The sequence below is a fragment of the Apaloderma vittatum genome, unplaced genomic scaffold (genome assembly GCF_000703405.1).
Source record: "Apaloderma vittatum isolate BGI_N311 unplaced genomic scaffold, ASM70340v1 scaffold743, whole genome shotgun sequence".
In the NCBI taxonomy this organism is placed as follows: Eukaryota; Metazoa; Chordata; class Aves; order Trogoniformes; family Trogonidae; genus Apaloderma; species Apaloderma vittatum.
In genome coordinates, this window is record NW_009706200.1 from 28,863 (window position 1) to 54,493 (window position 25,631).

Genomic DNA, 25,631 nt, shown 5'->3' on the forward strand with positions numbered 1-25,631 from the left:
TCTTTTGATATTTTTACTGGAAATTTCCCAATAAAAATATCCCAATAGAGTATGAGGCAAGCTCAGTGCCCTCTGGAGGTCCTCATTTCTCTCCCATGCCTTGAAATGGAAACCAGTGACAGTAATATCTTCTATTATGTGTATTTATTTAGGATTTAGATTAGATGGAAATAATCTGATCCTAATGACTTGGATAGGACATAATATGATATACAAAACCAAACACGTTTTCCGAGACAGGCACACTAACGCATCAGCTCTTAATTGCCAGAAGTAGTCTGAGGGTAAAAGTGGTTTGGGGCACAGAGAGATAGGCAGATATATTAATTATATTTTTATTTTGGCACTGGTGAAAGCACTTTAACTACCAAATAAATCATCATGACTGGCTCAGGTGCACACACCACCCTAGTGCTTCCCTGCTACTAAACCAGGTCCTAAGAAACAGGCAGAGTAACTCCTGGTAATGTTTTTCAAAGAACTACTTTGCATGCATAACCACATTCGAAATATTTTGATCTGCTTCTTGGAATTAATGCATTTTATTACTTGCAGGTAGATCCAACACCTCACAAGTTGAGTCATTAAGAAGCAGGAGGCAAAAATAAAGAAGAAACTGCTCAGTTTCTTCACTGTGTGCCATCATTATACTGTCTTTCTACTGGTTTCAGAAAGAAGATGAAGGGGTGTAATGGTTAATCTATTGTTTATTCAAAACCACCAACTGAAGTTAATAGACAGTTATAAACTAATTGAGTGCGTCTGTAGTGCTATCTCCTCATTCATCTCATTTATTCAATTTAGCTCTGTTAGTGTTCCATATGGTACAGTGCCCCTGCTGCTAGGAACAGTCATTCATTGCAAGAAAAACCCTGTAACAACAGGAAGCTAATAGTTTAACTGTTCCTCTAAATTTGTTTGACAAAACTGACATTTAGTACGCCACGTCACGTTGTCAGTAATCTGCAATTTACCCTTAGGCAGGCAGTGGATGCTCATTTTATTTACCTCTTGTAGTTAAAAGCGTAATTAATATTCCACTCTGAAACAAAGATTAGAGATTTGACAAACATTGCAATTTAAATTCTCCATTATAGCAAACATTAAAATCAAACATCTTTCACACACCCCATTGCATAAAGGACACGTGTAGCTGTAATTTAACTTTTTAGTTTTTAATACCACAAACTAATTTCTGCTGTCAGCTTAATGAGGTGGAAAACACAAATCTTGTTACTCTCTGTGTGCATAGGCTGGGACAGTTAGACTGCAGAGAGCTTAAGTCAGCTTGCTCCACAATCTCTCCCCAGATTATTGTGAGTCTAAAAAATAACAAGTCTAAGAAAAGAAAAGTCTTAAAAATTTTTTTTAGCAAAAGTCTTCGATAAACAAATACCTTAGGAACAAAAATACTGTAACACCACAGCATTTTTCTGAATTTCTGTAGCATTGCTGAAAAACTCCAGCAATCATGGTCTGGGCAGTAGGTCTGCAGCAGCGCTACCCCGAACACTAAGCCCAGCTAAACTCTACAAAAATTGTGTAAGGAGGGCCTGTTCTCCTTCTCAGTGATTGACCTCCTTCAACTGCTTTACATCCAGTTGAGGTTATGTAGTCATAAAAATCATTTAATCATGAACTTAAAGCAGAAGCTCTTTGCAGCGATTCCTGACCCAGGTCAGCCACCAGTCTGGAGGCAGGGCCTTGCCGGGCACAGTCCCTCAGCCTGCGCCCCATGTCCACAAATTTCATACATATGGCAAATGCAAAACCAATTGCAGGGCTTTCTACTCACAGTAGTTACTCTCTGTGTAAAACTCCTGCAGCAGGCTGCTCAGTGGTGCCTGCATTACAACGGATTTATTGTGCCAGGTTCAGTGACAACAGGGCATATTATCAAACTGGCAAAGTAGGGGGAGCTCTCAGAGAAATAAATGACTGAGGTTGTAACTCATGCTAATTTCAATTGGAATTCTAGCTCCATAAATTCTGTGTGACTGATTAATACTATTAACTTGTAGAATACCGTTAGGCAACTACGCTGTCTCATTGAACATGGAAGCCTAGAATTATCTCCACTGTAACAAATGCGTGTGTGGTATGTGTGTGTTTCAGAGACATACATCAGGATTTTTTTTTTGAGATCTTCACAGAAGCACTGATAACGCTAAAAAAAAGGCAGCACAACTCAACAAAGAGGCTGCTGTTACTCTTTTCTCAATCCACCCTATGCAGTAACCAACCGATTCCCGACTCACAAGACTTCATTAGTCACTGCCAACTTCAATCTGCTTCAGTTATTTTGCATTCAGCTCCCAAAGGAAAAGCACTCTTCCCACTGATCAGAGGCTAAACTAAAGATAAACTGGCTCATTTTATAACACATCAGGCTAACATGTCCCGAATCACACTAGCATCACAAACCACGAAAGAAATCTCTGAGTACATCTAACCCTGTCACAATATTAAATGAGAGACACACATTTCTAAAACTGTGTCTCCAAAGCAGGAATTCAAGTTTTAGATGCAGGGAGGTTAGTGTAGACACATTATTACTCTCTCAAATGTCAGAGGATATTTTCTTTTTCATAATGAATGTCTGCATATAAAAAAAATCTTAACAAGTAGTATTATTCTAAAAGAGTGCTATTCATGTACAATCCGAGATTCTGTGAATAGATGATTTGAATGTCCTTGTAAAGAGCAAATATTTGAAAAGGTTATAGCAATTGAATGAAAGTTATTGAGATTTTTATTTTATTCAAAGTGAGATGCAGGTTATGAAAATGTATCAATCAGGGGGTAAGCAGCAGAGCCACAAAGGTCAGAATCACAGCTGTTGATAAAGGGAACCTCATTAATCATGATGTAAGAATTGCCATATTGGATTAGACCTGAGTCCAACTGTCCTTATATCCTGTTTCTGTGAAGTTCTGGATGTTTTATGGAAAGTATGAGATACAGTAAAATCCAGATGTGGAAAAAATTGTTTCCAATTCCCTAACAGCAAGAGATTGTCCTACATTTTGAAATACCAAGTTTTACATGACTTTCAAAATGCTTTTTAGCACTATTTACACCTGAATTTTAACAATTTTACCTCTGCATACCTTTCATATCCACAAAGATACCCAGTTCATGTTTGAATCTTACCACAATCTTAGCCCCAGCAGCACCTGGTCACAATCAGTTTCATAGTCCAATTAAGCATTATATTAATGTTTTCCCTTAAGTTTAAATATAAGTTAATTTGAAAATCTGTTCCCTTTGCACTTCTATTAGCTGATTTATGGAGAATAAAAATTCCTGTTACAATCTACAGTTTATTAATTTATAGTTTGCTTTTACTGTGCCTATTCTTGTATTTTTCTTTGGTCAATGCCCAATCTTTCTGTCCCTGCTCATGCAACTTTTTCTGTGCCTGACTCTCAAATTTCTTTCCCCTTTCAATATTATTTTTTGGAAGAAAATTGACCAAATTAAGAGCAGTTTAGACTTGTGCAACTGTAATGCACGTTTGCCCCTTCTAGACTGAATTCTTTCACTACTTTATGCTAGCTTGAATTCTTCCACTTTGTTATGAGATTGATTGCAGTGCGGACTCTTGAGCAGCTGCCTGAAAGCCTTCTGTGTTTCTGAACTTGTCTAATAACAAAGGCTGGATTTTGTAAGAGCAAATTAAGAGAGAAACTGGCATGACAGATGAATATATTTCTTTCCAAATTCTAAGTAGCAATGCTTCACTTGACACTGTTAACTTTCCCCCTTCCAGGTAAATGGAAAGCCAAGACAGCCTCCAAGGAAAATTGGAGGGACATAAGCACACGCTGGTAGCCCTCACATGTAATTAGTGAGCTCCATTGGCTCAGCATTACCATAGCAAAAGAGAGAGGAACTTCTTCCCTTGGGACATCTAGAATGACATAAAATCCATTCCATCCTCAGGGCACTAAATTTTCCATAGACAGGGGAAAATGGGAAAGTCAGATCTTCTTTTGAAAAGCTAATAAACATACAGGGAATGCTCACAGATTTCTTATTTGTGTCAAAAATGAAGTCCCTAAGCGCCAGGGGCTTGTAAAAATCTTTTTTATGTCTGTGGTGGACATGGAGATCACAAGGTTTGCTATAAACTAGTCAGAGCTGCTTTTGTCTGTTTGCCTTCGGAATCTGCCCCCTGAGCCAGTCCAGCAGAGTTCCAACATGAAGTCTACCAATGTTCTCATTAGGCTCACTGGGAATTCTTCAATTATTTTGCCTGGGCTTTGCATGGTCTTCCCTCCTCTTGCTGATAATGCTACAACAAGCTAGAGAAACCAACACAAGTTCTTTTACTCAGTCAGGACTTTTATGTAGTTCATGGGGCCGGTTAGCTCAGTGGTTTGAGCGCGGTGCTCACAACAAGGACCAACACCGAGGTCGCGGGGTCCCATGTGCTGCCTGGTCTAGTCGAGAGGTGGCGTCCCTGCCCAAAACAGCGAGGTTGGACTAGATGATCCCTAAGGTCCCTTCCAGCCTATGCCATTCTATGATTCATGAGAAGAAGAGAAAAACATGCTGGATACCCTTACCAGTTGTTTTTTCCCCTTGCCCTACTTTTAAGAGAGGAATTAAATACACAACAATTGCTGTGGCAACAGAACAGCAATAATTAAATCCTTGGCATTTTCACGCTCTTCTAAGTGATATGCTGTAATCGAGAGACCTTTAACTTCTGTGAGAATGGTCTTCAGAAGAGACAAAGGCAAGTGTGAACAAAACATCCAGTTTGAAGGTTCCGCTTGAAAGGCTCCCATCTTTAAATGCTGTTCAAGTTTTGCTTCGACATTTGCACTCTAAATGTTGAGATGAAATTTATGAAGAGAAGTCTAGTGGGTTCTAATTAACAGAAAGTTGTTGTTTTTTTTTTTTCCACAGCAAAAGCATGTCTTATGTCCTGAAGCATTCAAGAAGTTCTTGACTCTACTTGTGACACTCTTTTGAGGTACAATCAGCAGAAATCACAGGGGTCCTAGAAATTATAGAATTCTTATTCACAGTGAGTTATAGAATTCTTAGTCATAGCCTAGTCTTTGGGAACATACCATCAAAACATTCAGCCTTTTTTCTAACTGTAAACCATTGCAAATACTTTGCTAAAACTGACAAAACTTAGATTCCTCATCTTGTGCCATAAAGCTTCTGAAAGAAATGCAATTTTCCCAACAAGGAAAATGTCACCTAATATCAACTCCACTTAGGAAACTGAAGTTCATTATACACCTAAAATGAGATCCTATCATATTACACAGAGTATGCCAACATTATGTCCACAGATGACTAGGTAGGCAATTAAATATGAAAGCTAACTGAACATAGTGATTCATTTTTGGCAGTCTAGATCACAGCTAAAAATGTCTCTTTTTATAATGTGTCAAATTATTTTTATATATATGTATAATACACATCAGTGTACATGCATCTTTCTGCATTACCAGGTTAATAGTACAGGGCAATGTAACATAACAAGACTTTCAGTATTTCTATTACATATCCTCTTAACCAGTCTTTGCCAACTACAAACTCACATTATAGGCACACAGACTGACTTGATCATTACATATTTAATTTGATGATGCTTAGGGCTTCTTTTTAAGATCTTTCCCAGTGAACTAATTCAGCTCATAAACTTAAATGTGTTCTAGGACATTACTGTATTGTAAATTGTTTTTTTCTTCATGGAAGTCTATTAAAAAATTGTGAATCTGCTCTGTCATTGACATTTGGGGATAATGAGTGAAAATCTTGCATTAGTAACTAACTACATGAGTGGGAGCCATGTGTGTAAATGCTCAACATATCTTGACTTCAAATCCTTTATGAGAAAATTTGCTTTTATAATAGCTGTAGTTTATTGAACTTTCTTTACAATACTGAATTATTCATTCAGCCCACTTACCAATTCTTTTAGAATTTTTAGGTATTGAATAGAACTCTCCACACATTCTCTCATGTTACTATTAGTACAGAAGACTTAAAAATCTAAAGTCTTGGTGTGAAATGCACAGAAAGCTCTGAAAGAACAGCTTATATTCCAGCAAGGCTAATTTAGACATCATTGCAACAGGTAAGTCACAAGTACCTATTTATTGTTCAGAAATGTTGGAAGCCCTATGATTTAACTAGCTGTATCTCAAAAGAATGGTATGGTGTCATTTTAACACTTTCAGGGCTGATTTGCATAAGTACAGATGCAAAGAAAAAAATTCCTTTTGATTTGTTGTGAATGTGCAGTTGTACTGTACATCCATTCACTCCTTTACTCTGAGAAGGGTATGGATTGAAGCTGTGCTGTTTGGATTGGACATAGATCTGCTGTAGAGAGTAACACAGACAGGCTTCCATCAGAGGCCTCTTCTATTGCAAACGCATTTTTCTTTTATACCTAGGCACTTCTAAAGTTCATGGGATTTTGTAGCTTACTAACATGTCTGGCAGCTAGTTGAAAGCTGGAAAATTTGCAAAAAAAGCTCTTGCCAGTGAACTCCTATTCATATATGCTGTGTTTAGGTTGTGTATACACTGTGTGGATGTTTGCATGTCCGTGATGGATGAATCATTAGGTAGATAAAGCTAAATGAACAGTATAGAACCACTGTGTTGAGAATTTTAATTTTGCTTGTTTCAGTACCAAAATATATTTCCTTGACAAATTACTACAGCTGTAGGGGAAATGGCCTCAAGTTGCGTCAGGGTAAGTTTAGATTGGATATTCGGGGGAAGTTCTTTACTGAACGAGTGGTGAGGCACTGGAACAGGCTGCCCAGGGAGGTGGTGGAGTCACCAACCCTGGAGGTGTTTAAAAAAAAAGTAGATCTAGCACTTGAGGCTGTGGTGTAGTGGTTAGGTATGCTGGGATGAAGGTTGGACTAGATGATCTTCAGAGGTCCCTTCCAACCCCTAACATTCTATGATTCTGTGATTCTGTGATTCTGTGATTGTTTGGTATATAAGGCTCTTACTACACTTCAGTCTTTAATGGACTCTGTATTTCAGTTCTCTGAATGCTACAACACTCAGCATTTGAGAACACTCATTCTATTTTAGTCTTTTGGCTAGAATACTTATCTTTAATTGAGAAGCAGATTCAATAAACTGCAAACATTTAACTGGGCAATATTCAGGTCAGTAACAGCAGAAAAAACACTCCATAAAAGCAGCAGTAAAGTTACAAGCAGTGCAGGTAAGGCAACCTCAGAAATTAGGTATCTTTTGAAGTTTTCATATAATCTTTTTGAACGCCGTGGCTATCTCCATTACTAGAGACCTGAGCATTACTGATCACAAAGAACTGAAGGAATTGAAAGGAATAAAAGTAACTTAGGATGAAACAATGTTGAAAAGAATAAATTAGCATACATGGAATAATAGGCTGAAGATGATGTATAGATACGGAACTTCCAGTCCAATCACTGCTCCGAATTAAGTGCAAAGACAGCTTTAGATAAGTTACAAGTGAATTACAGAAGACTTACCTTTCTCACCACATCTACCATTCGGCACACTTCACCAATACAGATACTAGCCTGAGAGACATCTCCTTTCATCTCTAAACCTTTCTCTCCCTCCTTTCTCCTCTCCTCCCACCCAGCCCCCACCCCCAGAAAACTGTTACTGACATCAAGGTATACTCATCTCTTTTTTCCACTGTTTTGTAGTCTGTAAGCAGCCATTGTGCTTTCAAAACTAATCTTCTTTCTATTTATATATCAATAAGAAAAAAGCCTAGGCTGCAGCATTTCACTAAACAACTTCAGGGATTTGAAAAAGAAAACAAGCCTATTTCACTTCAAAATGTCAAGATTCAATTCACCCCACCATGCCGTTTAGCACACACAAAGAAAGGATAAAATATATCCCAAAGTGTAGTGAGTGACTACCAATCAAAAAACGTCACATTTAGGTAGACAGCTGTTGATAAACCTCTGGGAAGAACAGCAAGAACTGGGTACTTATGACAACAATTACACACGTATGCACCCCGAGGAGGGGAGAAAAAATGTGATAATTAAGGCTGTAATCTCTGTATCTAGAACAAATATTAACTGACACTAAAGCAACAGAAATGAGTTCACTATTGTCTCTGTCAGGCATCCACAACACTGCAATAGCATTTGTCTGTGCTCTGTTTCTACAAAAATAGCTATGGTGGTTTATGTAAGTATAGAGACTGTTTGAAGATTTTTGAAGTTTTTTTTCCCCTCTTTTCTTCTATCTCGGAAGAGTGCCTCTATTCTAAAGAGATGATTGCAAAATAATCTGAGGAGGATACTTTCAACTTCAATACCAGCCACCAGAATTCCTCTGTGTCGTTTTTCTCCAATTTGCATGACGATATGTTTACTAAGAACAAATTCATAGACATAAGCCAAGACAGAATAAATCACTCCCAGATATATAATGAAGGCTGGGCTTGAAAACACAATTTTAAACAGTCTGCAACAAACTAAACATGGAAGGACTGCCTTTCAGCCATTAAAGGCATGTTCTGCATAATTTGGAATATTTAATTAGCTGCCTATTTATCACACCAACAATGCTAGCAGAAACCTCTGCTGCTAATTCGAAGACATTTTGATCGCACATGTTTTCAGTATATATACCGTACCACTCAGGGATCTATTCTATTCTCGCTTGTATTGTGTTGTAAAGACTTCAGGCAGTTCAAAGGAGTAATCTAAATACTGCAAAGCGCACACAGAGATGCGTGATTATTTTCTGCTGTCAAAATATCTACCTTTTACTTAGTTTTAGATTAGCACAAGATTGTATGTAGAGCCAGAAGAAACAGAAGGAACTATCTGTAGGAAGACTGCATGTCAGCTAAATTAACAAAGATGGAATCAGTGTGACCTGCTTCAATGAACCAGTTATGCCTCATTCTCCTCATCACTGTAAAATCTTCTCTGAGTAAAGACCTGGGTCTGAGTGAACAGCGATCATAGCCCCTGAGAACTCAGGCATTGAAGGAGAACACTGCCAGACAGCATATCATGCCACCTCCTGGTCTCCTAGCTAGCAATTAATATGCATACTATGAGTTGCTAAAAGGCATGATTGTAAGATCGTGTGCTTTCTGCTATTAAACTCCACCATGCCCTCTCCAGTGCTTTTGTCCTCAAGAGCTCCAGTTCGCTCTCATTTCCCAGACCTCCCATATAAGTATAACGCTTGCTAACTCATCAGTAAACTTCATTAGCACACTTTTACCTTTTTGTGATATGAAGAGTGGCGGCAAATCAGAAAATACCACTCTTTAGACCAACACTTGAGAAACTCCTATATCAAAAAGGAGCTTTTGCCACTAATATAATCAACCATTACCACCTCTCCTTTGATTGCTTTCTTATGTGTCCTACAATTTCTGTAATAATTACCTAGTTTAACCAATACACATCCCAACAGCACTGTACCTATTACTGAATTCCAGACAGACTGACCAACTGCTTTCCTGCTGTGTAGAAGATAATTTATACTATCACACAAAAATATTCTATTAACTGGGCATAAGCGACCTTGGTAAATCTATTTTCATATGGTCCTATTTACATTTAATCTGACTTCCAAATTATTTTCATAAAAAAACATTCTAAAGCCTTGAATAAACGTAAGTTTATCTGAGACAATAGTAGTCCATGTAATTTTCTTGAAGATGGGCACTGCATTCAGTATTCTCCAGTCACACAGAACCACTCAGAGTCAATGGCTTTATTAAAGATTTTTGCTAGTGGACCTGTCATTTCACCTGACAGTTCTTCTGGAATGTGAGAAGGGGCATCATTTGCTTCCTCCAGATTGGGTGCATTGTGAGTTTTGAGTTTTGCTTCCACCTTACAGGAGTAATTTCCATTTCTATACCTTTATTCATGTCAGTCATTCTTCCTGACAAGCATTTATCTGCATGTTAACCACGATCATAAGATATAAACATAGTCTTAGTTTGAGAAATCCCTTTCAGCATGAAGATGAAGAAGAAAGAGCACAGGAAGGATAAACCATGATCAGAGGACAGATATTATGTTGAACGGCTCAAATGATTATACTCACACCTTTAACGATTTGCTTGGTGAATTTATATAATAACTGAACCTTACAGTAATGATCTCAACTCAAAACTAAAGGAAATTGTTTCTGAAGAATACTAATCGTGTTGGTTTTGTGGTTTAAATCATCCCTCAGATTGAGTACTGCTAAGAAGCAAAGAAAATATATTTCCACTGGTGTTCTAATGTAAATTATCACATTTTCCTTTTCCAGAGAGGCACAGAAAGCCTGACTTGTCCCAGGACATGCAGAAAGATTTTGGCAGAGCCAGGAATTTTAACACAGCCTTGGAACACAATTAGAAAATAATCCTTTCTTTCCTACTCTAAGTCCTATGATCTCATAACAGGTTGCACACTGACTCCTAATATCAAAGATTTCTGGTAAACTTCTGGGAGTCCAATAAATGGAAATGACACAGGAGGTAAAGGACCCAGGTGTATTATTTATCACAGTATTATTATAAGCCATCGATATGATAAAGTCTTAAAGAAGGAAATCCAATTTTAGGCTGTAACAGGACATTTCCAGAGACATGGAAGTAATGCCAAGGTATGAGGCATTGGCAAGTCCTCATCTGGACTCCTCCAGATTGTCAAAAAACAATTAACTCAATTGGATCAGACATAAAGTGCTTCTGGGTTATCTAGAACAGAGACCTTGTTAAACACAGGAGAATTTTCAAAAAGCACAAATGAGGATGAGTTCCACATAGGACACATAGATAGGCATATTAACACATGAAGATCACCTATAGCTAGAAAGAACTATATGTTTGTCTGCCTTTGACAACTAATAGCTTGGAGATAAAAACAACCACATAAATTAGAGGCCAATGGTAGCACAAAATAAAAAAAAATTTCTATAAGCTGTATATGCTGGAAGTAGCAAATAAAGACCAAAGTAGTCAATGTATGGACCAACCTTCAAAACAGAGGAAGCTTTAAAGTAAGTATAAATTTATAATAGAATTTTGTGACACTATTACTGAGAAAGTGACTAGATTTGATGAATCTTCTGAAAATCCTATATTCTTAGAAATTCATGTGCTGTGATAACCAAATTAGCAGGGGCAAAATTTTCATGCATGATGTTGCACACATGGTTCTGTATTGATTTATGCAATTTGCCAAAGTAAACTACCCATGTTGAGATGGAAGGTGCAATTTTCTGTACATGAAACTTTTGTGCTTGGATAAATTTTATGTTTATCTGTTGGAACTGGAAGAGGGACAAGTATTTGGCTATTAAGCAACCATGCAAATCTAGTGTACTTTAACTAGGTTTTTACACTCTTACAAGTTGGGTTTTTTTTGCAGATTAGTAAGAAGAAAGCCACAAGATGGGCCAAACCTTGCTACCACATAATTAATACAAAGACAGTCAAAAAAGGTACAAAGAAGGTTGAATATGGATAACATGCTAAACCTTTAATTTATGACTTAGATTTTGCTCATTGTCAACAAATTTTAAAGCTGAATAAAATTAAAACTAGAAACAAAGTGAAGAGTGGGTTAAATGGAGCTGCTCATCTTGATTACTTGAGAGTATCTTTACAAAGAAAGGGCAGATGCTACCTACAGTTCTACGCTCATACTTGCCTTGTCTGATTTATTCCAAACAGAATTCTAAGAACTTAGTGAGTATAACCCTCTGTGATAGATTCCAGCAGAAACATGGCTGATTTGTAGACAGACACGCAGTGCTAGAAGCAGCAGCAGACATAAACAAGGTACAAGTTGAGCAACGCTGATCACACATAAGATTTGAATTCAGTTCAGTTTGCTGCATAAGGAGGTACTTGAATGTGGTAATTCACTGGACGTGTTATATACCCCTGCGTCTCGTAAATGGCTTGCCTGACAGGACAAGAGTCTAAATTCTTAAATTAGATCACACTGTATCGTATTAGAATATGATCTAGTATATTACTATTTTTTTTAAAAAAAGTCATTCCCTCTCATTAAGTGCATAAGGCTGAGAATTGCAGATTTACACTCACCTCTGACTGAGTGAGAGTTAGACAGCCTCAGCTCTCTTAGAATGCTGCCGCCTGAGAGAGTGAGTGAAGGGAGTTTGGTGATTTAGCAGTACTGCAAAACAGAAACCCAAAACTGAATCCAGCTGTAAAGGAAGAGAGTGAAGCTCAAAAATGTGCTTACTAAAGTTGAATCTTTAGTGTTTGGTTCCTCTTTCAGTGTTGTGCCTGTACTGAAGGGCTAAAATGGATTTGGATGTATACGAAGAGGTGGTTTAGGCCTTTCATGACTAAGCTGGCTATTTTTTTCCAGGAATCAAGGAGAATGTTCTCTTCTTACACCTCAGGAGTAGACTGGGAGGGTGTTAGAAGGAGATCAGACTTGTATTTCCATTGCCTTTGCAGAAAACAAAAAGAATCAGAGCTAGGACTTCTCATAAAGGCTTTACCTCTATGATATTTCACTTAGAACAGTAGGATCAATATATTTTGCATGTATTTTTCTGCTTTAGCAGGGGAAAACAGACATAAAATTGACTTAACTGGGTAGTTAAGTTCAGTTAATGGCTGATTTGAATCTCCAAAGCATCCCAAAGCACTTGCATTATGTTTGCCTGGCTGGATTTTGGTGGCAGGGAAGGGGGGCTGTAGGGGTGGCTTCTGCAAGAAGTTGCAAGAAGTTTCCCCTAAGTCTGACAGAGCCAATGCCAGCCAGCTCCAAAGACAGATTTACAACTGGCCAAGACTGAGCCTATCAGTGATGATAGGATAGGAACGTCTCTGGGAAAACAGATTTAAGAAATGGGGAACAAAAAAGAACTGCGCCACACAACAACTGGTAGAGAGGCAGAGGAGTGAGAATATGTGAAGACACCAAGGTCAGAGAAGAAGGGAGGGAAGAATGTGCTCCAGGTGCCGGAGCAGAGTCCCCGGGGCCGTGGTGAAGACCACGGTGAGGCAGGCTGTCCCCCTGCAGCCCACAGAGGTGACAGCATGTAGTTGTCTACTTGCGGCCCGTGGAGGACCCCACGCCAGAGCGAGTGGGCTGTGACCCCGTGGGAAGCCCACGCTGGGGCAGGTTGCTGCCAGAGCCTGTAGCCCATGGAGAGAGCAGGAGCAGGTTGGCTGTCAGGACTCTTGTGATGCCGTGGCGGACTTGCACTGGAGCAGTTTCCCCCTGAAGGGCTGCACCCCATGGAGAGACTCATGTTGGGGCAGTTTGTGACAAACTGTCTCTCATGAGAGGACTCATGTTGGAGAAAGGTGTGTGAAGATCATCTCCCATGAGAGGGACCCCACAATGGCCCAGGGGAAGAGTGAGGAGTCCTTCCCCACAGGAAGAAGAAGAGGTGGAAACAACACTGGACGAACTGACCGCAGCCCCCATTGCCTGCTCCTCTGTGCCACTCGGGGGGGAGGAGGTGGATAAGTGAAGACTGATGTTAAGTCCGGGAAGAAGGGAGGGATGGGGGGAAGGTGTTATTTTTTTTGCTTTTAAGATCTATTTTTATGTCTTACTCCTCTTCTCTGATTTGTTCTTTAATAATTTAACTAATTTCCCCCAAATCAAGTCTGTTTTGCCTGGGACAGCAGATGCAGATGATCTCCCTGCCCTTATCTCAAACCATGGGCCCTTCGATATATTTTTCTCCTCCTGTCTAGCAGAGAAGGAGGGGTGTGGGTACCTGGCCACTGGCCAGGGTCAAACCATCACATGTGTACTAGTGAATCTGGCCTCTGCAGTTTTGCTTTGGTTTTAATAGCAACATTCAAATGAGGTTCTTCTTTGCTAAAGTACATTCATTTTTAACTTCAAGCCTTTTTTCAAGTATTTTTGGGAAAATTTATGATGTTGAATCGGATTTTAAGATTTTCAGAAAAACGCAACAGCCCTCAAATAAAATGAAATTTCTCCTAAAAAGCTTTTTTTCCCAGTGAAGTTAAACAGTCCATATTTTAAATAGTTAATACGTACACAATGTATCTTATTTTCTCAATTTATTATTTTCACTTTTTTCACTCTGTCATACCAACTGCAGTAGCAAGCAGCTATGTCTTCTAGATTCTGCAATTTAATGTTGAACAAAATCATCAAGTGCTAGATTATGAAGTCTGAGGGCTCAGTTATAAAATTGAAAATGGTTTCTCATATATGTAATTAAAAGGATGGTCAAAAATATCCATTAAGAGATGATTAATTTTAAAAGTTATTTCAGTTATGTATTGTATTTTAAATACTGCAATTTGTAAAGGTCAGCGCACATTCATCTTTAATAAGTTTATAGCAGCTGGGGGCAAACTGCAGAGGCAGGTCAAGATGCAGGAAATCTGCAGTTCAGTTGGGATGATGGGCCCTGAAACAACTTGTGAGATGTCTGCTTACATAATGTATTGCCATGCAAGGGTCACTTGCAAATTAAAAGCATGAAAGTGGTGATGCTGCTCAAGACTGTATTAGCAGAATCACAAGACAGCATGTGGCCCGATTAATCTTATGAACTCGGCATTAACATATTACTAGCTCACAATGTAGATTACACATTTATGAGCATATCAACATCCAATGCAGAGTAAAATATGCCCCAGAGCACCTTTGAGTATAATCTTCTACAAATAAAAGCAAAGGTTTCAAAGCAATGGCCAGGAGCACCTTCAGGCTCAAGAAGAAATAATGTGGTCATACTATTATGCTACAAATGGCTGTTTCAAGATTCTAACTCCAGTTTCAGACTAAGTCTATCATTACAAAATTTTAAAAAAGGAATGTACATACTAGTATTTCTTTTCTATACAATACTCTCTCAAGACATATGGAATTCAACCTTTATCATGTATATGTGTTGCTATTTTAACATGCAGCAAATTAGGAGGCAAGAGTGGAACACTTTGGATTTACGTCTCTGTGATGGTGTTATGTAGTTAAACACCAAAGAAAAGGAGTTCAGTATATACATGTACTACTTAAATTGTTGTTATGCTCTAAAAATAAACAAACAACAAAAACATCTTACCTGCCATGGATAAATCATGTGATTTCTTTTGTTGCCTATGGGATTGGTGCTGCCTAATATTACTTTACTGTGGGTGTGACTGAAATATTGAGAAACAGGAACAAAATTTATGAGTCTGGGATCTTAGATCACACTTAATATAGTCTTGATCCAATGTTCTCAATATGTCTCAACACACTGATGCAATAGATCTTTCTCATTCCATTAATTCTAGCAAAATAATTTTCACTACTTTCTGATCTGAGGAGACAGCCTCTCTGTGCAATGTATCTGCTTTGGGAGTGGGTCACTGAGGTCAGCATTCAGCCTGGCTTTGAGCATAAATGACAACTTTTAAGAAGATGCATCAGAAGTTTCACTGCTCCTCTCTAGAGGTCTGGATATATGTTAGGAATTTGTACATAGCTGGTACCTAAGTCCTAGAAGAGAAAAATATTCAGAAAAAAAATCCCCTTGCCTTTATATTAAGCATAAATACCCTACTTTTGTTTTGACTGTGTTCAAGTCGAAAATTTTAAGGTAGTCAAAGCCAAGTAAGAATTCTATGAAGGTCTTTTTTTTCCCTTCAAAAGTGGGATCTTCATCTATCAGTGTTGATAATGCACTCAAATACATGCAATACAAAGACACAGACTGAGCAGAAAGGGATAAATTGACTCTTCCTTTTAGCACCTATGTCAAAATGTAGACCTGAAAAAAAGCAGTAGCATGGCTAGCCTGGAATTCTCTGTTGCTGAAATATTGTAAATGAGATAAAGCAATTTGATTATGGTTGCATTCTGCATTGCATCACTGTAAGTACATGCTATTAACACAGTAGAGTGTATGAAGAGCCCTGTTTCCAAAAAACAAGTTTTTTAAATAAAGTACTTAAAGGTTCTGCGATGGACTGGGGCTCCACACTGACTCTCAGCAGATGGAAGATGCAGGCAGGTATCAGCTGCAACAGTCCTTTTGCCTGTGCTATTTTTAGACTGAGTAGGCAAGAAACAGCTCCTCTGTTATGATCTCAGCAAATAAACAAGGCCAAATAAATAACCATTGCTACTCTAGATAAGTCAAGGTCATAAAAGTAGTTTATGTATATTTTTTCCATTATATTATTCCCTTGTAGTTCATAATAGGACAGATGGAAAGCATCCTACTCTTTGCTTTATTACTTGCTAATAGGACAGGTGCCTACTGTGGCATTACAGAAGTTTATGAAACATCATAAATTGATTTATTTTGGTATTCTCTTCTTTTTGCTATACATCTGCTGACATTCAACCCCACAATAAAATACTGTATTAAAAATCCAGTTTCCACTTGGCTGACGTAAAAATACAAACATACTTGCTGTGAAAATAGTATCTATGCAACTGGTTTTCAAGCAATTAACTGTTTTCCAAGCAACAAAAAAAAATAATCTCAGTCAAAACACACTGCAGCCTGACCATATCACCAAGCATTGTGAATGTCTGCAAAGTGAGGTGTTTAGTAAACAAAAAGGATAAGGTGTGAAGACTTAGTATAGCTGGAAGATGGGATACAGCCACCTGACTTTAGAAATAGCCGTTTAACTGCCAGCTGTATAATGAGAATAAATATCAGGTGAACATGAATTCACTGATAGTTATTAAGAGAAAAATAGTTGGTGTCAAAACAAACCAATACTACTAAATTACCACGGTAAGCTGCTTTTCTTAATAACTTGTTCAAGCTGGATTCAGCTTTTCTGCAATTTAACGTGTCTCTTCAGAATGATGGTCTGTTTCTTTGCGAAAAGTAACCTATTGAGGAGCTGGCTGAGTGCGGAGTTCATTTGCAGTTCTGGTTTGTTTATCTTAGATCTGTTTGGCATAATTGCCTATGTGAGTGTAATCATTAGATGCCAGAAATAGTGCTGCATCTATGTGAATGGAGCAAAAAGAAAGAATCCTCATAAATAATAGTGAGGTACAGCATTGATAGTCAAGAATTCTCTGTCCCTGGAGTCAGTGCTCTTATATTTGGATTTGTAAGATTGAGCATCGAATATGAGAACTGCAACATGTGCAAGGCACACATACATTAAAAATGAACAGCTGAAGGCTGAGGGACACATTTGGCTCAAAGATGTTTTTATGTGAATTGCAGACTGAAATACAGAACACTGCTTCTAACTTCACCTCTGAAGTTCTTTGTGAAACGTCATTCTTTTTAAAATCCTCAATGGATTTTTTTTCAGAAATGCAGTCTTTTATACTGCTACATCAACTTAATCTGGAAGATGATTCATCTATTACACTGTTAACCTTATTATCATGTGTAACTAAATAATGATATGAAAAATGCATTTTCTGAAAATGAATGTCATCTTCAACTGCAGGATGACTGAAAGGACTGAACTACAGTGCTCTTTGCTGTCCTTACGGCTGTGCTGTTATTTCCTTGGAAACTACTCATCCTTCTCACTCCTCATGACATCATTTGCCACCTGAAAATGTCACAAGAATATGATTTGTACCATTATTGTTACACGTCAACATGAAAATGCCTTTTCCTTTAGCTTTCTGCATGCTGGCCAGAAACAAAAAGATTTAGAGGCCTGGTTCAGTATACAGTATCAGTATTCACATACACATTTCTGGCAGAATTCGCTGCAAAATTATGGGTTGGTTTAATGCTATGGAATAGAAAAATGGCAGCTGCTGCTGCTACAATAAAGAGTAGCAATAATTCCAGCTGTGGATATGCAATCCTTCTTTCAGTGTAATACAAAGAGCGATATTTCCTATGACTAAATGCAATGTGCAACTTTGGCTTATTTCTCTCTAATCTCATGTTTTCAGCTACTTAAATTTCTTCAGGATCGAAAAAAATAGATGCTCAATACACCACTCCCACAAACAAAAGTATCCACGGAATAATTAATGAAAGCTGTGTAATTTCTTTTTTCTATTTGTGAATCAACCCATAATTTCAATCTCTTCTGATTTCTGTATAAACATTTATTTTTAGCTTCAGACATGAAAAGCTGACAGGCTTGGTAAAGAGACATTCAAAAGAAATAAGGCATAGGAAAATTTTAATAGCTATTAGATATAAGCATAAAAATGCCATCTGTATATAATATCTAAGACACATATAGGAAAAAAAAATGCAGCTGACATTTAAATGTCCATACTTCACTGGTAAATTAGCTACTCTGGGAAATTTTCCAGTATTAATAATAAAAGATATGACACTGTCTTGTAGTAGAGCAGACTAAATGGTGAAGGAAACAACACTGTCCTGTTTCCTTAGATTTGGAAAGGCAGGAGGTAATAACAGAAGGTCTTGTTGCATTATGTTACGGAGAAAAATACCAAAAGCCACAACTCCAAATTTTGGCTATCCTGGATCTTCTGTGGACCTCTGCCGCCTGCTTCTCCAAAGCTTTTTGTGTCATATGAAAAAAGAGGAACTTAGGGTATCACAGCAAACCACAACAGGTGACAGGTCTCAAGTTTCCACTGCACGCATTTCCACTTCAGCAATACTAGAAGGGTGACTGCCTGGCCCAATGTTGTGACAAGGTGCGTGGGTATTGGGTCAAAGGGGAGAAGGAGCCCAGCTGTTATTCCTCCCACAGCATACCCTTGCTGCTGTATCACCAGGAATTATAGTCCATGTGGTACCAGCTAATAATTTCTCTGGTCAAACAGGTATTTGTGGGTGTTGTGCTGTGAGGGAAATTTGTCAGCACCTGAGGCACTGTCAGATGACAGTGACTTTCAATGCTTTTGCTGCTATTGAAAGTACTACCTCGGTCTCACAGGTAATTTCTTTCTCTGGATTGCCTTAGCTTCCTCCCCTGTTCCCTTCTGGGGCACATTTTTAACTTGGTAAAGCATATAGCTTCTCCCAGCTCATGGCTAAACTGAGGAACCCAGGAGTGGTCAGCCCCAGCAGTCAGGTAGGTGCGTGTCCTGGCTTCATCCTGACTCTCAGGTGAAACTGAGAATCGTCATCCTAAGGCCATGGGGACTTTGTTTCCTGGCAGATCCAAGTTAAGCAACATACTCAAGAAAGTAGCAGGTATGGCAGCATCCACCTGTCTTGCAATGGACTTCCTGCCAGAGGGACTCAGCGGCTGGGGATGCACCAGCCTTCCAGGAAGGTATCAGGACATCGACGGGATGACATGGCCCATTACCTGTTACCATTCCCAGCTCTCTCTCATGTCTCACTGTCTGGTGTCTGTGCTGCTTCAGTGGCCTCTCATAGTAAAGCTGGCAAGCTGTAAATGCCTCACATCCTGAGATTTGTAACAAGCAGAACTAAATCCTCTGAAGCATCCCAGCACAGGCTTCCAAATTCTCAAAAAGTCCTGTTTAGTTACATGACAGCACTGTGAAGAGCTGGATAGCTAGCTTGTAAAGATCATTCATGCAGCCATTGCCTTATTTAAAAGGAGTACAAACAAAAGGAATGGTAAAGCTTCTTTGAAAAGGGGGTTGTAGTTCTCCATGGGCTCTTCTCCAGTAAAATTTTATTTTGTTGCATCATCTTAAACCCACAAAGAGCCAATTTCAGAACGGAAGAGTAAGCGTAACCCACAAAGCACTAAGTCTACAATAACCTGCAATAGTGATGTTATTAGAGGAAGTCCTAGGACTAGATTAACTCCCTTAATTTTAAAAGTTGGTGGACATGGATTATCATCAAAATATTGGAAACTGGATGCTAGTAAAAATTCACCAAGAAAAAGTCTCAAATTCTCTTCTTCAAAGCCTGATAAAAAGCCACAGCTCAAAATCAACAAATTGACTGAATTGACTGAAAGGAGGCAATTATTTACTATTCTTGGGACAAAAAACCGAGGAGGTTTTTTGTGCAGTGCATGTACACGCAGACCTACAGAGCTTCAGATTACAGCTTGCACTGAGGAACAGAGGTATGAAATACCTGACTTTAGTACTCCGGCACTTCATTTCCTTCACTTCAGATACATCCTCAAATGATATAAAAATAGACTAGCATTACTTTCTGATGTGACTAAGGATCTTTAGTTTTGATCTACATATAACTGCATTAATAATAGATTAAGGGTTGATATCAAAGCGCAATCACATGCTCCAGAAGGAAGAAACTACAAAGTACAGCTGTCAAATCACTCTCGATAGCTAAAGCGAGGGCAAACTAACCGTATCTGAACTTCCAAGACATTCGCTAGTCTATTCAACCTCTCTTTAACATTTCATTCCTGAGTGATGACTTGCATGCACATGACACAAACTAGTATTCTCCTTCTTACTGACCTTGGACAGACAAGAAAAAGAAAGATGTTTTTTTTTAAAGGTGACAGTATCATTGTAGGACATAATGCAATAAAACAACAGCCTGAAGAGAGTAGGAGGAACCATGGCATTAACATTTTGGCTTACTGTCTGGTAAGCTTTGTGACAGCAAAACAAGCAACAGAAAAAGACCCTCCATCGCAGAAGTGTCTCCTCAGAAAAGGCAGAGCCATTCTGCCACAGCTCACTGTAACATCTGCAGAGCCAACATGTCTCAACGCCAAATAGAAAGCAAGCACGCAGAAGTAACTAAAATCACAACAAATGGGCAGTGTGCACAGCAATCCCTTTCATCACAAACAGACAAGTCCTGCATGAATATTTATGGAGAAGATCCCAAACGGAAAATACAAGATCATAGGTACAGCAGAGGCTAATGAGATATGGGGAAAATGAAGACAGGCCAATTTAGGTTTGAACTTTTGGTGACTAATCAGCAGTCATGAGCCACGACAGTGACCTTTCCTGATATGTTTTCATTCCTGGTTAGTCACTCCAATATAGATGCATTTCTTTGCTCTCAGAAAATAAAAGACAGAGCGGCTTTTCATTTGCAGCAAATTCACAAGTACCAAAATAACATCAAGTGACTTACTATAGGGTTTTACAACTCTCTGGACCATTGCACTTCCTCACCCATGTTAAAAGACTTTGATAAAAAGAACTGATTTGATTGTAACAGTCTAGATTCTCCATGATTAGGTAAATGCAAGAAATATATTATGAAAATCCTGCACTATAAATTTAGTCTAGATTTTCTTTAGACACTGATTCTGGCAGGACAAAGCAGGAAAACTCACTCAGCTCCCAGGAAAGTTCACAAAAGGAAAATAAACCCAACACTAAAAAGGCAGAATCATGCAACCAAAATGTTAACCTGTTGCCAGTATTAAGTGAAGTGGGAAACAGCACTGCTCAGATGAATCTGTGTACAACAAAACATGAAACAGTGGCAAATTCGACAGGATATTAATGGGATGAGCACTAGGTCCACAGCAGGCATTTTTTGTTACTAAAAAGCAGTGTGAGATGAAAGGAAAAACAAGTTCTAATATTTGGATCCTGTATTAAGGATATGTGTTTCTTTGTAAATAATGAGAATGACCATTATATGCACAGTCCATAGTCCAAGTGAAAGATGTGATTAACCAAGAGTAGCACATCTTGGAGTGCTTGTAGTGGACAGAAACCTTTTATTTATCGTTGAGGTTAATTTCACTTTCTAAGGGTCACTAACTTGATCTTATTTGCTTGCCTTGCTGTTGATCTTCTTTAATCATGGCAAAAAACTTCGCAAGTAGTGCCTGTCTCAATGCAGCTAATTTAATCATATGACCTTTTCCATCTTGTTTTCACCCTATGTCTATCTGACTTCTTCTAACCAGACAAGTGATGATTAGACTCCAAGCAGTACAGTACACTCAGTTATTTTATTCATGCATTTCTGAAAATCATGAGATGCTAAATTATTGTATTATTTTGTTCTATTGTTTTCACATCCTTATCTAAGGAACCCACTACTGCAGTAGCTGGATTTTAAATAGCGATGATTTTTTTTTTTTTGTCAAAACAATAATCCACATGCACAAGAGTTCAGGCAGTAAAGCTCAGATGATGATTACTCCTACTGTGGGAAAGAGGCAGCTCTGCAGGCAATGAAGTGTCAAAGCAGCCAGTGTCAGGGAAAGCATTTTACACCTCCCCTGATGCTTTTGCAAGGGCTACTCGTAAGAGAACATGTGTTTCTTCTGTGAGGATATGTGGCTAATCCTGCCTTATCTGGTGATGTCTCCACCACTCATTTTCAGGTACGAATACTCCAACATATATTTTCAGGCAGTGCTAGCTTTCTGTTTAGAAATACAAAGATCAAATTTTCTCAGATTCAAGTGATGATAAAGGAAGCATGAAGTTCTCTGCCTCTCTGATTATCAGACCTCAAATAGACCAGATAACATTGCTTTGCAGCAGTTAACAGCAATCAAAATTTAATTAGTGTGGAGAATATGGCACCCAAAGGTTTAAGAACTTTCATCAGCAAGCTGGTGGCAGAAACCAGACCTCTTGATTCCCATGCTCTTTCCATAACCTGTTTGGAAGCTTATTTAAAAAGCAATTGCTATTATTAGATTTCTCTGCCAGGAAGAAATCTATAGGAATGAAGGAAACTAGGATTTCTGAAAGGATGACTTCAAAGAATTGCAGAGTTATAGACCATTCTGTTGTGAAATGTTTTGCAGAAGTATCAAAATTACAAAACCTCTGGAAATTGTGGTGAAATTCTAGCTCTACAGACAGACTACAACTGAAAAGCGAAGTTTTTTTCTGCCACCACAGCTCCATCACTCACCAGTCAATTTCTCTTCTTGCATGGCAGCAGTCATGGCAATATTTAGAAGTAATCAAAACCTCCTTTAAGAAGCTATTATTGGGATTTGCGAAAGGGCAATAATGCTTGTGGTGACTTTACTGCCTTGCCAGAACTATATCATTCTTGGTTTGTAATAGCAAAATATACAACTGGGCCACAGATAATTTTCAGAAGTCAGTATGTAGGACAAAAAAACATGTCCCTTATGAAATCAAATCTACATTCTACCCATGTATGCCTTGCAGCATTACATATTTATATGAAACACAGTAAAGCAGCTAATTCATTACAAAACACAAGACAGTGATTTATTAGTCTTTTGTTGTGCTGTGAGAAAATCTAGAGTCTCTCTAATTTTAATCTCATGTAGGTAGGCTTTGCAGCATCCTAGCAATTCCGTCCAGTTGAAAGCGGCATCTGCCCCCATGCAGAACACATTCCTCTGTTCATCAGGCAGAGAAAAGACGAATCCCTGCTCTTTAACCTTTAATTAGTACTTAGCTACATTATGCATGCTGAGGGCAAGATTAGCCATAAATGCTTCCAGGGGCAACTGTACACTTGCTGGTAACCTCTGCACGTAGAAAGTATGTATTTCATTTAGAACCAGCAAGTGGAAAAATATGTAGCAGAGAGGGTTGGACAGCATATAATTAAACTGGCTTTGCATATTAGGTGAGCAACTAAAGTAGAAACCATTACTCTCTGACTACAAAGCAACACCCATGGTCGTTGCAGGCAAAACCACAGAGTGTACTTCTTGCAATACCAGGTATATGTTGCATATGACCAGTGAAAAAACTGGTTATTTGTTATGGCAGAGCTGAGACGTCCAGATGTGGGATCAGATTTTACAAGGTGCTGAAGTCCATGTGAATTGTGGGCATTCAGCACCTAAATGAATTCATAGAGAAGGGTATCAGAATGGTCATTATTCTAGTTGTTTTAGGCAAGCAAATTTAAATGGTTATACTGAGTTTGTTTTACTCATTTCATGTTGGCTTTATCATTCCAAGATTTTAAGGCAGTGAAGCTTTCCACTGTCTAGTAAAATTGCCAGATATAATTATGACATTTTCTTTAAGGATATTAAGGGAGCATGCTGATTTCATCACATTATATGGTAGTGGAAAAATATTTATAATCTTAAAAATCTCATTTAATACAAAACTATCATACATCAAACAATTAAAACTGGACCTGTGTTTTTTTCATGGGTTTGTCAGCACTTCATAAATCGGAATATATCATCACAGAATCACACTCACTAACTTAAACTATGAACATTTTTTGTGAACAATACTTTCTACTTCTAGACTCCATGTCATTGAAAAGTCAACTAATAATGATGCTTAGAAATTAATTTGCTTCAGGTATGCTATAACAACCATAATCAGCTATAAATCCTTTTGCCCTATTTGCATTTACTGAATTTGCCTTAATTATACTGCTGTCTAATTATGAAGCTCAGACTAGAGGGTAGCTCTCAAGAAGTAATGATGCAGAAAGCAGAGGACAGTTTATTCCACTCTGTGGATTTACAACTTTCTTCTACGGCGAACCATTTGGAACAGACTCTGCTTGTAAACAGCGCCACACTGAAGACGCATGGCAATGACCTACCACACTAATGAAAAGTGATATTGAGTTTACTAATTCAGATAAAGGTACACAGATTGCCTTTTCTCTAATGTGCAAAGGCCTGTCACAGAAATAAATGCATGGTCCTTGCTGCAATTAATTTGATTCTTGTTCTTTTAAAGCTTTACCTGTAGATTTAATTAAAGCTTTCATGCAGCACACACTTTCAGGAAGTATCTATGTTTACTGGCTTTTTCTCCTAAATTAAAGAAATGAGTGAAGGTTATGATTCAAAGAACAACAGGCAATCATAAAATGAAAAGCTCTTCTTAATACAGGAAGCATTACCTTCTTCTGACACCAGTAAATACATAGGACTGAGGGTTCTGATGGATACTTCTTATAATTAATGTTATATTAAAACTTCCATGCAAACATCATTTTAAATTGCTTAAATTTTTCCTTTTTTGAATGTAAAATATTGTATGTTAAGTTTAGACCAGAGGTGAATATCTGTAGAGCTTTAGCAAAATCAATTTCTAGATATGAAAAATGGGCAAATAAAAAGAGCTCACTGTTTTCCCATGAAAACAAAGAAACAATCCCCAATGCAAAAAAGCCTCATGTATACATGTAACTCAGTCTGTCCTTAATTTTACCATGTTAAAGGTTGCCACGAAGTAAATCTAAGTAACAGCCCTTTAGTAAATACCAAGAACAAAAAGAATTTAAAAAAAAAAGTTGCACAATAGTGGAAGGATATTCTGACATTCTCGTATTTGCTTCTTCCCTTCTACAGGTTCTGAGGAGAGAGATGGTAGGGCGTGGAGCAAGAACAAATGACTAGGCAGCCCGCATTAAGTCTCAGGAGACAAAGCAGAGCACAGGGAATGAAAATAAAGCAATTCTAAGGAAATATTTTTCAGGACAGGACACAACAGACAATATAGTACCTGGGGGAAAGGAAAAGGGTCTAAAGGAAAAGAGTAGGTAAAAGGAAATGGTCAGTAGAACAAGAAGGCAAGCTTAAGAGCTGGGCACATGCATTAGAATTGAAAGAGCAAAAGCAACTGAAAAGAAGACAACAGGGGGATTCAACTAGTAAGTCAGATAAAGCCCTTTGCAGTCAGAGAACCGGACAAGACACTTCCATGAACGCACAGTACTTCGCCTCAAAGAAGGTTTACAGTGCTTTGGGTTCCAACAAAAGGCAGCTCAAATTGCAATAACCTACTCAGCAAAAAAAAAAATAAGCCTACTCCTGCTGGGAGCCTGCATTAGGACTCTACATGCAACCAATGTAC

At 38.3% G+C, this 25,631-nt stretch overlaps 1 protein-coding gene across 1 annotated transcript in view; it reads right to left on the reverse strand.

Annotated features, from left to right (window-relative positions):
* LOC104271100 (receptor-type tyrosine-protein phosphatase mu-like) overlaps positions 1–25,631 on the reverse strand; it is a gene marked incomplete at both ends in the record, with an annotated part of 126,851 nt that overhangs the window by 26,099 nt on the left and 75,121 nt on the right. The window lies entirely within an intron of this gene.